Source organism: Triplophysa rosa, linkage group LG4 (genome assembly GCF_024868665.1).
Source record: "Triplophysa rosa linkage group LG4, Trosa_1v2, whole genome shotgun sequence".
Classification (NCBI taxonomy): Eukaryota; Metazoa; Chordata; class Actinopteri; order Cypriniformes; family Nemacheilidae; genus Triplophysa; species Triplophysa rosa.
The window spans coordinates 10,596,256-10,612,245 of record NC_079893.1 but is presented as its reverse complement, the minus strand read 5'-3'; positions in this window follow the sequence as shown (position 1 = coordinate 10,612,245).

Here is a 15,990-nt window from a genome sequence, read left to right as displayed (position 1 = left end):
GCTCTCCGTTCATTAACTCCCATATAATGCCTTACATGTCCGCACTGATGAATTAGTGAAGGACTTTCTGATGAAAACCTTCGCAATATTGAGCATGAGTGTGCGTGAGTAAGATTTGTGCTTTAGATTTATGTGGTCTTTTAATATCAGACCATAGATTTAGTTCGTAACACAAAGTAGATAGAACTCTCTTTCAGCTGAGAGACCTTTTGCCCTTTTCATCTAGAAGATTTTGCTACACAACTTGGCTTGTGATTAATCTGCTCTTTGAAACAGATTTCGGGTTAGAGGTCAAGTGCAGGTGGAGAAAGAGCTGCTAATAAAAGGTAAGTCACATGCACACACAGAATTTCTGTCAGTATCAATTACATACCATATAATTAACTTTAATTCATTCATATAATAGAGGCAAAGACATTAAACTGATGAAAAGAAGAGCTGGAAACGCACACATTACTGAGCGAACGAAATCACAATTTTAGTGTATTAATGTGATGAATTAACCTGAACAAACACTCAGATCTTGTTGCACAAGTCAAGACTGATTCACACGCTGTGTCAAAAATCGCCTACTTCCATACTAGGCGAAAATGAGTATGAGTCATAAATAGTATGTTCGAAACCTCAGTATGCAAAAAACAGTAGGCGAGAAATACCCGGATGGTCTACTACTGACGCCAAGATTCGTGAGTGTGGATTGGATGGACACTTATCTATCCCATGATGCCACGGGAGCTGAGCAACGGTCAAATTTCAATAAATCAAATAAATATAGAGGAAAACTTTAAGGCGGACGTCCGTTTTTACTGTAAGTGACAATAAATTAATTTCTTGTGACTAAATTATGTTTTTATCAACGCTCACATATAGGTTGTTGTTAATACGTCATAGGTCAAAGAGCATACGGGTCACATGACCATAAAACATGGCGGACGCACTATGTCCGAAATGTATTCATACTACTCCCACTCATACTATATAGAACGTACTGTTTTAACGGCCGATAGGTAGGTACTTATTCAAATTCAGTATGTACTGTCACAGTATGCGATTTCGGACACAGCAACAGTCTAGTCGTCAAACTAGACCAGAAGTCAAGTGTGTGTATGTGTGTGTCTGTGTTGGTAATTTATATTTACAGGTTGTGTGTGAATTGAAGATTAAATTCTTCATTTCCAGTAGTGGTCATCTTAGCAAGATTTAGCACTGAAAAGAGCTTAGACGTGACATGCACGTACACACACACAAATCATATCTGGGGGTTTAACGCTGAAATGAGCTGGAACCACACCAGGCGACACGCACACACATACACAAAAGGGAGTTGGAGGGGAACCAGTGGACATGGTCAGCCAACGGTTGTCCTGGCTCTTATTATACCAGTTCTGTGAACTTTTCTGTCATCTCATGCAGGGTATGGTGACCTCATTAAGACACAACCAAATAGTTGATTTAGAATGTGGATATTTCAGCATAATTGTAGAGATGGAGAAAGAAATTAAGGACAAGATGCTCTTTGGTAAAATGTGGAACAACACAGTGGAGGCAACATACAAAACATGAATTTAGAATTTAAAGCTGTAATCTGTAACGTTTGCCTCTCTATTCACTTGTTAATGGGAGACTCAACCCAGAAACGAAAATTCTCATTTGTGACCCTGGACAACAAAACCAGTCTTATGGGTCAATTTTTAAAAATTGAGATTTTTAAATAATATGAAAGCTGAATAAATAAACTGTCTATAGATATATGAGTTGTTAGAATAGAACAATATCTGGCTGAGATACAACCGGTTAAAACTCAGGAATCTGAGAGTGCAAAAAAATCTAAATATTGAGAAAATTGTCTTTGAAGTTGTTAATCAGGGGCACTGTGGCAGACCATCCACTCACAAAAATAAAGTTTTTATATATTTAAGGTAGGACATTTACAAAATATCTTCATGGAACATGATCTTTACTTAATATCCTAATGATATTTGGCATAAAAGAAAAATCGATAATTTTGACCCACACAATGTATTTTTGTCTTTTACTAAAAATGTTCCCGTGCTACTTAAGACTGGTGTTGTGATCCAGGGTCATATTTACTCACCCTTAAGTTGTTCCAAACCTGTATACATTTCTTTGCTCTGCTGAACACGCGCACGCACGCACGCACGCACGCACACACACACACACACACACAAAAGATAATTGGAAGAATGTTAGCAATAGTCATTTCTGGGACATCATTGAGTACCAACTAATTACAAACATAATTACTATTAGATACATTTCTGGTTAAGCATTAACTAATAAAAAGCATTCAACAATTCAACAATTCTTAATGTTATAGACTTGAAAAGATATATAACACGTCATACCAAAATGACTGCTGAGTTAAGGTTATGGTCTCTTGTCATTAGCATTCAAGAGTCAACAATGTTTTTTTTTTCTTAAAAAAGCAGCAAATTTGAAATAAACACTCCTTTGTTTAGTCTATTATGTGACAGGGTGAAAATGTTATGCTTGACAAATGTAGTTAAGCATAAAAAACAACAAATTATAGACTTTGAATGACTTTCAACTCAAATGTCATGGTGTTAATAAAAAATTTGCACACTTCATTAAATGCTTTTTATGTCTGGAAGTGCTTTTATTCGTAGCTACTGAGGAGCAAATTATCTCACAGATGCCGTTGGTAAAGAGCTGCGTTTATCCTCATCCAAATTATTCACTTGCAGGGCTGGACTGGGAAGAAAAATCAGCCCTGGAATTTTTGGCCCACATCGGCCCTCCACCATTTTTGTCGACGGGGGGAGGGGGTTGGTAGGTGCATGGTCGGGTCTGTCGACCGGGGGAGGGGGTCCATGGTTATAGGTTAGGGTGGCATGCATACGTGTCTTCTGCATTCGTGTTGCGTGCATTCACATTTATTTTACGTCCGTCTGAGCAGCCCAAGTGTCCGTTCCGACCCTATACGTTAGAGACCCACCGGGAAAACTCACGGAACGCCAGATGGTCAGTCTGCCCCTGTTCACCTGTCATAAGCTTCTCAGAACATTAGTTTGAGTGAATAAAGTATTCCTAAAATAATTTTGTACTAAAATGTGAATTGTATGTACGTTTTTTGTTAAGACGGTCTTAGGTGTCCTAGAGCAATGAGTCATTCTCTTCCGACCACAGGCCATTCTGTAAAGCTGATGATAAAGTCTGGAGGTGTCTGGAGAGTAGAGGTGACTGCTGAATATGACCTCCTTCCCTCTCTCACACACACTCTTGGTCTCATTCAGCAGTAGGCACGAGGGAGGTTTGATTTTATCTCGACACCTCCATCAGCCCTTGCTTTGGGCTCTCACATCTGAAAGGTTCAGATGTTATCTCTACTATCTCTATCGCTTCTTCAGCCAATCTCTTGACCTCCATCAGCCTAGCAGCATCTCTTGTCTCCTTTTCCTTCCTTATCTGGAAAAAAATGCAAAAGTTTTAAGGATAGTTCAGAAATGTTCTTATCTTATTTGCGAAGACTGATGAGACCTTGATGATAAAATTACATGCTTGATTTACGTTGAATCCTATTCTTGTTAAGAACCACTCACTTGGAAGAGATTGATGTGTAAAGTGACCAGTCATAGTTGTTTAGGTGAACTTGAACTTTGACGAATATCGAAAATCCATGAACTTTTGCCTCAGGAAATTAAGTTAGATTACAGTTTGTCAAATGTGTAATATGCACTAACTTGACTGTGGACGTGATATTTAAGGATGAAATCTTATCTACTGTATACCAGACATGACGTAATTAAAAAATAACCATTTCTAAAATCCAACGTAGCTTGTTGTGTAAACAAAATAACATGGAAAAGATTTGTAAGATGTGTTAAGACATTGTGTCATGTCTGATGACTTATCTTGACTTAAAATTCATTTTCTTACTTCATTAATGACTGACAATCAGAACTTAAGTATGCCAAATGTGCCAAACCGATTCGAAAGTCTAAGATACAGTAGATGGATGGATTTATAAAGAACGCAATCAGTTTGAACGTCAGACGGTCTTTTCTTCCATGATGTGTCATAATTTCCAGCTTTTTCAAATGTCAGCATACTCAACATGAATCATCTTTCTCCTTTTCACTCTCTCTCTCCATCTTTTGTTTAGCAAGACATTGTGACATAACACACTGTGATTTGTGGCTGACATGCTCGTTGTGTCTTTCCATTTAATTCTCAGTAATCCAGATCTGTATTTTCCCACCACATCTTCATTCCTTTAAAGGGGTTATATGACATGGCTAAAACGAATATTATCGTTTGTTTTAGATGTAATGCAATGTTTATACACGATTTAAGGTTCTAAAACATCTTGGTTATGTACAGTATGTAACCTCAGTTCCCTGATGGAGGGAACGAACCGACAGAATGGGGTTTGATCTTGAGAACCTATCATCTCCGATTGTACTTTTAAAGGCCAATAAACTTGGCGAATGGCATGGCATGCCAATCTCCGCCCTGTACATACGGGTATAAAAGGAAGATGGCGTGCCCATTCATTCACTTTTGGGCCGAGGAACCTGAGAGGCATTCCCGGTCGCTGCAGCAGACGGCGAAGCATTGTGGCATGAAGGACACAACGTTTTGTTCCCTCCATCAGGGACCTGAGGTTACATACGTAACCAAGATGTTCCCTTTCTGTCGGTCTCTCAACGTTGTGTCGAACCGACAGAATTGGGTTCCTATACGAAATGCCATGGCCCGTGTCACGACTTCCAGCGGAGCGACAGTAGCCGGGTTTCCATCCAAAGTTGCGAATTTAGTTAATGCGCAAAATTGGAATATTGCATAAAACATTTGCGAATAAGCACCGTTTCCATCCAACTAGTCAACCGTCACTTCCTAATAAACTGCGACTAAATATCAGTAAGAAAAGTAAGAGAAGTCACTGAATATAATAATTTTCATAATACTTGCGCAAGCAGACGATTACGAAACACATTAAATACGGTGCTTTTGTGGATGCCTGCTGTCTGGGAAACACAGTCGTGATAGTTCTAAGACGCAATTACAGAAATACTTTGACGACTTTGCTCAGGCATTTAAGAATGACCATAACAACATTTCTCATGCTTTGTAACAAGATCAGTACTCTGGTTAGTCAGGTTACGCTGTCTCTTAGTGCAATTACGCTACTTTTTGGAGGAATTTATGTGGCAAATGTGTTTCCATCTCCTATTATTCGCATTAACCCTTTTTCGCAGAAAAGAAAAACCACCTCAAGCGAGCGTAAAAACTTTTTTGCGAATTAAGTGTTTTTAATTCGAAATTTGCCGTTTCCATCACTCGTTTCTGATGCGAAACTTCAAAATGTGAATAAATGCGAGTGATGGAAACCCGCTTACTGACTGGCCTGGGCGAGTCACAAGTGAGCGTAACTGTGAATCGTAACCTTCCAGTGGTGTAGTAAGGCATCAATTGCGTGAATCACGACGAGAGGCTCTTACTAACAGCCGTACAGGCGATGGAATTTACTACTCTAGGGGTGAGATAGCCGCCTGGCACCGTAAGGAACACTGGGAAGCGCTACCCCCTCGCCTGAGGGGGGAACGCTACGGAGACCACATCTGCCATACGGGGTAATACGTGGAATACCTACACGGTCTCATCAGTGGGGAGATCTCATGGGAGTAGTAGTGCGGGGCCCCAACCAGGGGTGCACAGAAGCGGTGGAGTCCACCGAGGGCAGGTCACAGGTTCACCGACAGGGGAACCAAGAGTGAGGGGAGGTCACAGGTTCACCGACAGGGGAACCAAGAGTGAGGAAACATCAGATGGGACTCCCCAATGAGGAGGAGTTACTACGTGTGGAGCACTAGCTCAGGTATAGGGGTTCACCTCGTGAGGGAAACTCACCTATACTGGGCTTGGAATACGAAAGTAAGCTCGAAAATGCTGATGGATGGAATGCTTATACTTCATCCAGTGGAGGACGTAGGGAAGCTGGAACAGCGCACTGACTCACCTGATGAAGGGGAGAAGGCGCTTCACAGGCATACACCCAGCCGGCCGTCGGTCTTACCTGGTATGCAAGACGTGGGCAGACACCGGTTCTACACGAAGTTTGTAGAACCTTGCGAATGTATTGGGCGTCGCCGAACCCGCAGCTCTGCAGATGTCTGCCAGAGAGGCGCCCTGCGCCAGTGCCCACGAGGAGGCTACACCCCGGGTGGAGTGAGCTCTCACTGCCAGTGGGCACGGGAGATCTTGGGATCAGTACGCCAAGGTGATGGTGTCCACGATCCAGTGCGCCAATCTCTGTTTGGAGACAGCTCACCTCTTCTGCTGTCCTCCAAAACAGACAAAGAGCTGCTCATAGCTTCTGAAGCTCTGCATGTGGTCCAAGTAGAGGCGCAGGGTGCATACTGGGCACAACACTGAAGGGGTTGGTCTTCCTCCCCAGGGGGGAGCGCCTGCAAGTTCACCACCTGGTCCCTGAAGGGAGTGGTGGGAATTTTGGGCACGTAGCCACGCTGGGGTCTCAGCATCACGTGGGCGTCCATGCGGAGCAGCACGTGCTTGCCCTGAATGAGAGGAAGGACCTCTTGAAAGCAAGCCAAGCAGCCAGCAACTCCAGGCAATTGATATGCCACTGCAGGATGGGTCCTGTCCAGCGCCCGGTCCTGTCCAGCGCCCCGTTGTACACAGCACCCCAGCCGAGCAGGGAGGCGTCTGTCATCACCACGATGCGCCTCGAGACCTGCCCGATCGGGACTCCAGCCCGGAGAAAGGACATGTCTGTCCAAGGTGCTAGGGTGCTATGGCAGTGAGACGTGATGGGAATACGCCTCGTGCCGGTGTGCCACGCTCTCCAAGGAACTTGACTCGGTCTCATATGCATTAACCCGAGCGGCACGACTGCCGTCGAGGATGCCAAATGCCCTAGGAGCCTCTGAAAAGTTTCAGTGGGACCGCCGTGTGCTGCCTGACGAGGGTCAGACAGCACAGCATTGACTGGGCGCGCTCGTGGTACGGCGTGCTGTCATGGTAACAGAGTCCAGTTCCATACCGAGATAGGAGGTGCTCTGCGCAGGGGAAAGCTCGCTCAGAAGGGTGGCGACCTCGATCCGCAGCACAGGAGCATTCTCGCCTCGCTCCGAGATGCAGAATGTCCCGAAACTTGGGCAGGTGCCTGGCAAACTAGAACACGTAGCCGAGACAGATCATCCTTACTAGCCACCGTGACAGGCTGGGAAGCTGTGACCAGGCCCCAGACGGGCTGGGAAGCTGTGACCAGGCCCCAGACTTAGAGGAACTAGCGGGGAGATCGGCAACATCGCCCCCGTGGGGGGAGGTTCTGTGGCTGGCAGAACGGCTGTCTCACCAGGGACAGAACCCTGGGGAGCGGAGTGGGTCTGCTGACTTACCTGCCTTAGGTCTTCGCTGCACAACGCAACGTCGAGTAGAGAGTGCTGAGGGCTGCGGAATTGGCATGACACAATGTCGAGTTGAGGCTGCTGCATGCTGGAACACCCAGGGAGAAAGGAAGCTCTTTTAGAGACAAAGTGGGCGCCAGGCCCTGAAAATGGCCCGGCTTGAGGTGGGACGTGGCAGGGCCATCCCTATGGCTGGAGCCGTGCCCGATGTCCTAGTTCTCCCTGGGCTGTCCCCGTCAGGGCCACTTCTCCTCGGTTGTCGACGGGGAGTCGATGCTCTCCTTCGCGATGACCTCCGTCCACGGGGGGAGAGAAGGGGGGCAGGAGGCTGGAGCCGGGGCAGGAGGTGCGGTCTTCGCGAGCTCTCTGTGCACTTCCGGGACAAAAGGTATCGGGGCGTATCCAGGTACCAAGAATCCAGCCGTGAGTGCTGCGGGGAAGACAGTGCGGTGCACTGCAACCTGAGGCTCGCGGTGGCTCGGGCAAGCATGGCTGACATCTCCGCGTCAGACTCGTCCTGGGCTCGACCGACCGAGGCCGGGAACTCCAAGGAGACATCAGCGTCTGATGCCAGAAAGTCGCCATCCGATGCTGTGACGGAAATCTCATCCTCTGCACGCTGATGCATGGATCCGCTATGGAACGGTCTACTGCCGCCCATCGGAGATAGGTTAGGTGAGCGTAACGGAGCCAGGACGGTCCGCGGCATTGCTGCGACATGTTAATGTCCATGGGAACCGCCATATCATCATCGCAGCTGCAGACGGCTTGGCAGCCGCGGAACAGGGAGCTGATAATGTTGCGGCTGTGTCCAAAAAGAACACAGCCAACCGTGACCACAATACCTTGATAGACATGTCTCGCACTACGGACATGCCGTATCCACGAATGCTACTTCAGCATGCTGGTGACCCAAAGATGTGATGCAGGTATCGTGCCTGTCAGACTCGTGGACGAGGCGGTCACATCCAAGATTACAGCGGCGAGACATGCCTGGCGACAAGTGCACGCTGTGAGAAATTTAGCTCTTTTAGGAAATTTGCTCTAATAGACACCTTCGGCTCGCTACCGAAACGCCCAGGGGAAATCGCACACACCAGGACGAATCCGCTGCTCTGCGTCGTAGAATCCAGTAGATAATCAGGAGATAATGCGCTCAGCATTTAAGCTTAGCAGGTTCCGATGAACAAAAGGTGAATGAATAGGCATGCCATCTTCCTTTTATACCCGTATGTACGGGGCGGAGACTGGCATGCCATGCCATTCGCCAAGTTTATTGGCCTTTAAAAGCACAATTGGAGGTGATAGGTTCTCAAGATCAAACCCCATTCTGTCGGTTCGACACAACGTCAAGAGACCGACAGAGAGGGAACGCTGTATTTTCCACATACCGTGCATGTTTGTATCTCCTCTTTGCCCCGCCTCTCTGAAATGCGGAGAGGTCTGCTGTGATTGGCCAGTTAACCAGTACGTAGTGATTGGTCGAATACTGCAAGCGTGTGACAGAAATGTAACGCCTCTTACCATATTTGGAACATCAGGTTCCAAAGCAATTGTACTGACAGGTACGCTCACCTTACTGGGCAGTCTTAGTCAAATCATACCACGAACTGACGTAGATTTGTGGGGGTGTGGTTACACGAGGCGTTTCAGGCAGGTCTGGGTGAGCATTCGCTTTTAGATAGAATGCATCTTTTGTTCCGACACTTTAATTTTTGCAGTTTTACGTGTCTAAAACATGCATGGGCAACTTATAACACACCAAAGACACAGAAAAACATGTATTCGCGCCATATGACCCCTTTAAATGCTTCTTCGTCCCTGGTCTGGTCTCCTCCCCTCTAATCAACATTTTTGTTGTTGTGAAACAAAAAAAGGCAGTTGCTCACCCTTGAGGATAGTCTAATTGTTCTCCATCACTTTCGGCCCACGTGCAGCGTTCCAACGCAAAGGTTAGAAGAGAAACGTTTAAATGCTTTTTTGAGAGCCTATCCTCATTCGTCACTGGGTGTGAAATGTCCTCTTAAAGTATATTGGACTGTGGACAGATTCATGCCGTCATAATCCCGGTCCCCCGCCAGAAGACGAGCCTCATTTCTGAGATGATACAAGAGCAGCCATTTTGGGAACACAACTCGCCCGTAAGTGAATATATCACTATCCATAAGTCTAGCGCTGAGATCAGAACAGAAGATAAGAGGAAATGGGTTCAACTTAACCTTGAATAACCTCATCATACACTTACACAGTTCCACTACATTGTGTCTTTAACTTGAGAGCACTCTATAGTAGGATGTAGGTGTGTTGTCCAGGGTTTAGTTTCAGCATGCTAATGTAATGTGAGTGTATGGACAGTGTGTCCTGAAATTTTGTGAGGTTAACCTTCAGATGTTGCCATAAAAAAACAGCACAGAACAGAACAGCAGAAATGCTTTTAAAGTGATGATGGTACTACTTTGCATGAACATATAAGTCCGAAACATCAGCAAAACTGCACCTTTCATATATGCAAGTAAAATATGAGTTGGTCTTAATAGACTCTGACCTTAGATATAAGATGTGATTTAAATAGTAACAGGGTTGAAGGGAAAAATGCTACAATAATTTAAGATATTTAAGCACAATTTTTGAAGTCTGCACCCACTTTTAATTTTGTCAGTAGGCCAGTGGGTGGCTAAAATTATGCACCGTTATTGAAGCTATTTTGATCTTTTCCAGACTATCCGTAACTAGGATATTTACAGTACAGTTTCAAGTTTGTTGAAAACAACACCGTATTATTTATTCAAATAAGTTTGTTTACCTTGTGCACCTTATTTGCCTAACAGTTTCTTTCTGATTGATTGAAGGATGTGTTTCCAAACCAGCCACATCATCACAGGTGTCACAGTCAATTTCGTCCCGTATCAGTTCACCTCCAGTGAAGAGACAATGTGACGCTGCGAGACCTGGAGAGCAATATTTCAGAATATTATAAATTCACTTTAGAATCTATTTGACTGATTCTTTCTTTTTGTCATTTGCATCATAATAGCAAAGCCACTGGTCATGCATGGTTCCTTGCACTAATAGGGGACAATTTTGCCTGAACGGGCACAGGGTATTCCGGCAGCAATTACTGGCTCACTTCATGACGATGAATATAAATGAAATTGTAGCGTGGCAGAAATATAGTATCAATGCTACTACTCCCATTGTTATTACAGGGTAGTGGTTTCATGTTTGCAGTAGTTTTGACGTTTGAGTATACAGATTATTTGCAGGTGAATGCATGGGTAGAATTAGGTTAGTAAAAAATGTGTTGCAGCAGGCGTGGGGTTTTTACAGTGCTTAAAGGGTTAGTTTACCTAAAGGTAAATGTGTAGGTCATCCAAAATATAGGTGATTGTTTCTTCAGTACAACAGTTTTTTGTTGAAACTGTGGTCCTTGGTGCCTTATAAAATAGTCCTCAGGTGATTTTGAAACTTCAGAAAGCAGTTACAGTCAACACAAAAGTAATCTCCACAGCTTCTTAGGGATTCTTAAATATAGCCATTTAGATCAGACTTTGCAACTGAGGAATGAAAAGCAATGCTATTTTCTCTTTTTCTGAAAAAATCCTTTCAAAGCTGCAAGAATGCTGTTGTGCCTTATACTGATGCATTTACTGAACGATTGCCTGAGATTACCGATATTAATGATATAAATAATTTTCAGTTTCTTACACCGACCAATTGATTTGTCGGGAGCCACAGAACTTGCACTTGAGGATTTTCATTTTACAAAGCATCATGAATTACATTTTCAGCTAAAAATCTTCTTGAAGATTCTTTTGTTCTGCTGACTAAACAGTGTCATTTACATCTTCATTGGCCTGAACAATAGTAAATTAACCAAAAATGTTCATTTATTGGTGAACTAATGCGTTACACAGGAATAAAGTGTAAGGTGTTTATACACGCTCCAAAGATCACATTTTCTTTTGTTGCGTTTTTCAGTTAAAAATATAAAAGATATAAAAAAATATATAAAAGATAAAAATATTAAAGTATACAATGAAATGCTGTAATAATGTTTTAAATGAATAAGAAAATACTGTATTTTAATTAAAATATAGGTGGGTCAAAGACGTACAGATGTAACCATCAAAATACATTTACAAAAGTGATTTTATGTCTACAGAAAGCACATTAAATGTAAGTAAAATGTCTACTTTATGGTTTATGGTTTTTGGAGAATAAAATGTCAAAATTTGGTTGAAATAATGTTACATTGTCATTCAGTGTAACACAATATTTATGTACAAATTCAAACAACATGCTTATTCTGACTTATACATATTAAAATATATAAAAAAATAAGAGAGCATATTACATTTTATTGTACTTTAAATGAGTAAAACATTCTTATTGACAAATGGACAAAACCTAGGATAGTGGCAAATAAAAAAAAGTAAAATTACAAATAATTAGCATTTGGGTTGAAAGTAATTGTCTTTTAATATATCATAAATTGATTTTTGTTGTAAATATGCCTGACAAGATTGTTACACTGAATGACATTTTAGTGGGCGTCTTCTGTAAATCAGGGAAAAATTCATTTTTTGCTCAGAAAAACAAAAATGCAATTAAATTAAAAAGAGAAAACTTTAATTGTTTTTGAACAACAATTTTGTCATGGCTCTGCTTCCTTAGTCAGGTTTTTCTTGGTCCTGTAGCAGAGCCATGACAAAGTCTTTGGTTATGTGTGGAGAGAAACGTATTATTGTCCGTTTGACTATAATATGTGACCCTGGATCACAAAACCAGTCTTAAGTAGCACGGGAACATTTTTAGTAAAAGACAAAAATACATTGTGCGGGTCAAAATGATCGATTTTTCTTTTATGCCAAAAATCATTAGGATATTAAGTAAAGATCATGTTCCATGAAGATATTTTGTAAATTTCCTACCTTAAATATATAAAAACTTTATTTTTGTGAGTGGATGGGCCTGCCACATGCCCTGATTAACAATTTCTGAGGCATTTCATGTCTTGTCTTTGTCTCAGTCTGCCTTGTCTTGTCCGTCTACCCCTTGGTGAGCACCTGGAGGTGCTCATTAAAGGGGGGGCTTCTGTCATGGCTCTGCTTCCTTAGTCAGGTTTTTCTTGGTCCTGTAGCAGAGCCATGACAAAGTCTTTGGTTATGTGTGGAGAGAAACGTATTATTGTCCGTTTGACTATAATATACGTTCTCTCCAGTGTCTTGTCATTGGCCCCATTCCTCTCGTTTCCTCGTTATCTTTCCCTAAGTGTTTGATTACCCACACCTGCCCCGTGTCGTTATCCCTCGTTTGTCTTCCCTTTAAATACCCTCTTGTTTCTTTGTCTTGTGCTCGTGGATTGTACGTATGTGTATGTGTTCATGCACATGTTGTTGCCCTGTGTTCCTGTCCGTGTTCCTGTCTATGCCTAGTTCGTGATCTGTGAGTTTTGTGTGTTTGCTTTAGTTTTATCCTGCCTTGTTTCTATTAAGACGTTGTGTCGTGTTTTTTCAGTTAGGGTTTTGCTGTTCTTGTTTTTTCCTTTTGCCCCACGTGGGAAGTCTTTGTTTTGTTAATATAGATTCTTAGTTTCGTTTTCCCCCATCGAGGGTGTTTTGTTTTGTGTTTTTTGAATAAAGTCTTTTTGTTAACCCCTTCACTGTTTGCCTGCGCTTGGGTTCTCTTCCACGTCACGTTCGTGACAGAATCCACGAGCCCTCATTGAACCCAGGAGGCAAGATGGAGGCTAGGCGATCCAGGCAGGCCCATCTCCTCTGCGGTCTGCGACAGGGCTACTCCGATGTCCTGGAGTTTGCAGATCGGTTCTTCGAGACTGCAGGGGAGATGGTCCATGACGAGACTGAGCAGATGGCCCTGTTTAACGGCGGTCTGAATGAGCTGCTGTCTCGGGAGGAGATGAGGATGCTGAGACCGCTGGGCTTCACGGACATGATTTGGTATGCCATGAATCGGCCGGAGCCCAGGGTCTCAGCCCAATCCAATCCATCTCCCCTACCCGCGATCCCGGAGGGTCGCGTCATGGAGATCGGGGTCATCGGCATGGCCGCACCTTCCGCCTTTTCCCCGGCAGCTCCTCCTCCGCCCACCAGCATCCTTGGCCGGCGCAGACGAAGGGAGTCGTGGGACTCCCCGTCCGACTCCTCCGGTACGGAGCTAACCGGGCTCCCCATCGCTTCTCAGCAACCGGCCACATGTCCTGTGGCCTGGTCAAGGAAGAAGAAGCCGAGGAGGGGGAAGTCCAGACTGGTGCAGCCGGCGTCCAGACCGGTGCAGCCGGCGTCCAGTCCGGTGGTGCTGCCGATGTCCTCTCCAGTGTCCAGTCCGGTGCAGCCGGCATCCAGTCCAGTGCAGCCGGCGTCCAGTCCTGTGTCTAGTCCTGTGTCTAGTCCTGTGTCTAGTCCTGTGTCTAGTCCTGTGTCTAGTCCTGTGTCTAGTCCTGTGTCTAGTCCTGTGTCCAGTCCTGTGTCCAGTCCTGTGTCCAGTCCTGTGTCCAGTCCTGTGTCCAGTCCTGTGTCCAGTCCTGTGATCCAGCCGGCGTCCAGTCCTGTGATCCAGCCGGCGTCCAGTCGGCGTCCAGTCCGGCGATCCAGCCGGCGTCAAGCCATGTCCAGCCGGCGATCCAGCCGGCGTCAAGCCATGTCCAGCCGGCCTTCCAGCCGGCGTCAAGCCCTGTCCAGCCGGTCCCTGGGAGACTCCCAGGGTCAAAGACTGTTCCCCCCAGGACTCCTCCTAAGTCCCCTAGGACTCAGCGCCCTCGAGCGCAGCCGGGGACTGGGACTATTCCCCACCCCCATGAACTGGGCCCTATGGGCCCTTGTTTTGCCCCACCCCCCCTCCCATGTTTGTTATTTTTATTGTCGCACCCCAACCCCATTGTCATTTTGTCTTGTTTGCCACTGATTCTGTTCTCCATGTTTTGTCTGGTCTTGTCTTTGTCTCAGTCTGTCTTGTCTTGTCCGTCTACCCCTTGGTGAGCACCTGGAGGTGCTCATTAAAGGGGGGGCTTCTGTCATGGCTCTGCTTCCTTAGTCAGGTTTTTCTTGGTCCTGTAGCAGAGCCATGACAAAGTCTTTGGTTATGTGTGGAGAGAAAAGTATTATTGTCCGTTTGACTATAATATACGTTCTCTCCAGTGTCTTGTCATTGGCCCCATTCCTCTCGTTTCCTCGTTATCTTTCCCTAAGTGTTTGATTACCCACACCTGCCCCGTGTCGTTATCCCTCGTTTGTCTTCCCTTTAAATACCCTCTTGTTTCTTTGTCTTGTGCTCGTGGATTGTACGTATGTGTATGTGTTCATGCACATGTTGTTGCCCTGTGTTCCTGTCCGTGTTCCTGTCTATGCCTAGTTCGTGATCTGTGAGTTTTGTGTGTTTGCTTTAGTTTTATCCTGCCTTGTTTCTATTAAGACGTTGTGTCGTGTTTTTTCAGTTAGGGTTTTGCTGTTCTTGTTTTTTCCTTTTGCCCCACGTGGGAAGTCTTTGTTTTGTTAATATAGATTCTTAGTTTCGTTTTCCCCCATCGAGGGTGTTTTGTTTTGTGTTTTTTGAATAAAGTCTTTTTGTTAACCCCTTCACTGCTTGCCTGCGCTTGGGTTCTCTTCCACGTCACGTTCGTGACACAATTTAAAGCAGTATTTCACTTATTTTTCGTCTTTGATTCAGGTATCAATAAAATTCATAGATAAAATGTTAACATTAAAATATTAATTTAAGATATTTTCGCTGTCCTCTCCAAAACCTCAAATGTCCAAAATCGCTGTTTTACAGGAAATGTAAAAACAATGTACTTAAAAAAAAAATTAAATACTCAAATTTGGAAAGCACTTTTTAATACCTTTTATTGGTTAGATATTTGCAACAACAGTCAACAGTGCATAAAATATACACAATTGACACATTCTGTGATTTTATTCCTCGAATAAAAGTAATATTTAAGGATATTTAAATACATTTATTTAAAATGTTTAGTATCAAAGTTATTTTTTTGTACAGTGTGTGGTATCGATGTACATTGACATTCAAAAATGATGTCAAAAATAAAATTAAAATTGGCCACTTTGTGTCATACACCACCTAGGTGGGCCCATATAATCTCAATTATCAACGACGCTTGGCAGTAATTTAATCCACTTTAAATGCGGTTAACTCTAAATGCTCAATGCTTAAATTCCTCTTTCTCTGCATTCTTTGGCTCTGACAGCCTTTCCCAAGGTGAGAGAGAAAGCATTAGAAGGAGGGAGAGAGAATGAGAGAAAAAGAAGATAAGAGAGATGCTTAGCCTCTGACATCCCTCAGCCGAGGATGCAGTGTCAAGCAAATCTTCATAAACAGCAGCATGTGTGCGTCTATATTGTGTTTTAATGGCAGTGGGGGTAGGTCTATTAATGTTTGAAATGTACAAGCAATGCCTGACATTACATCGGATTACTGAAATATTAAAAAAGGATGATTCATTATTCAAACACTAATGCAAGATAGAGATTCAGTTGACCTGGTCCTCAATGCATGCGAGGTTGGCTCTGTTTATAAATAAAGTTGATGTGGTTCTCACTAT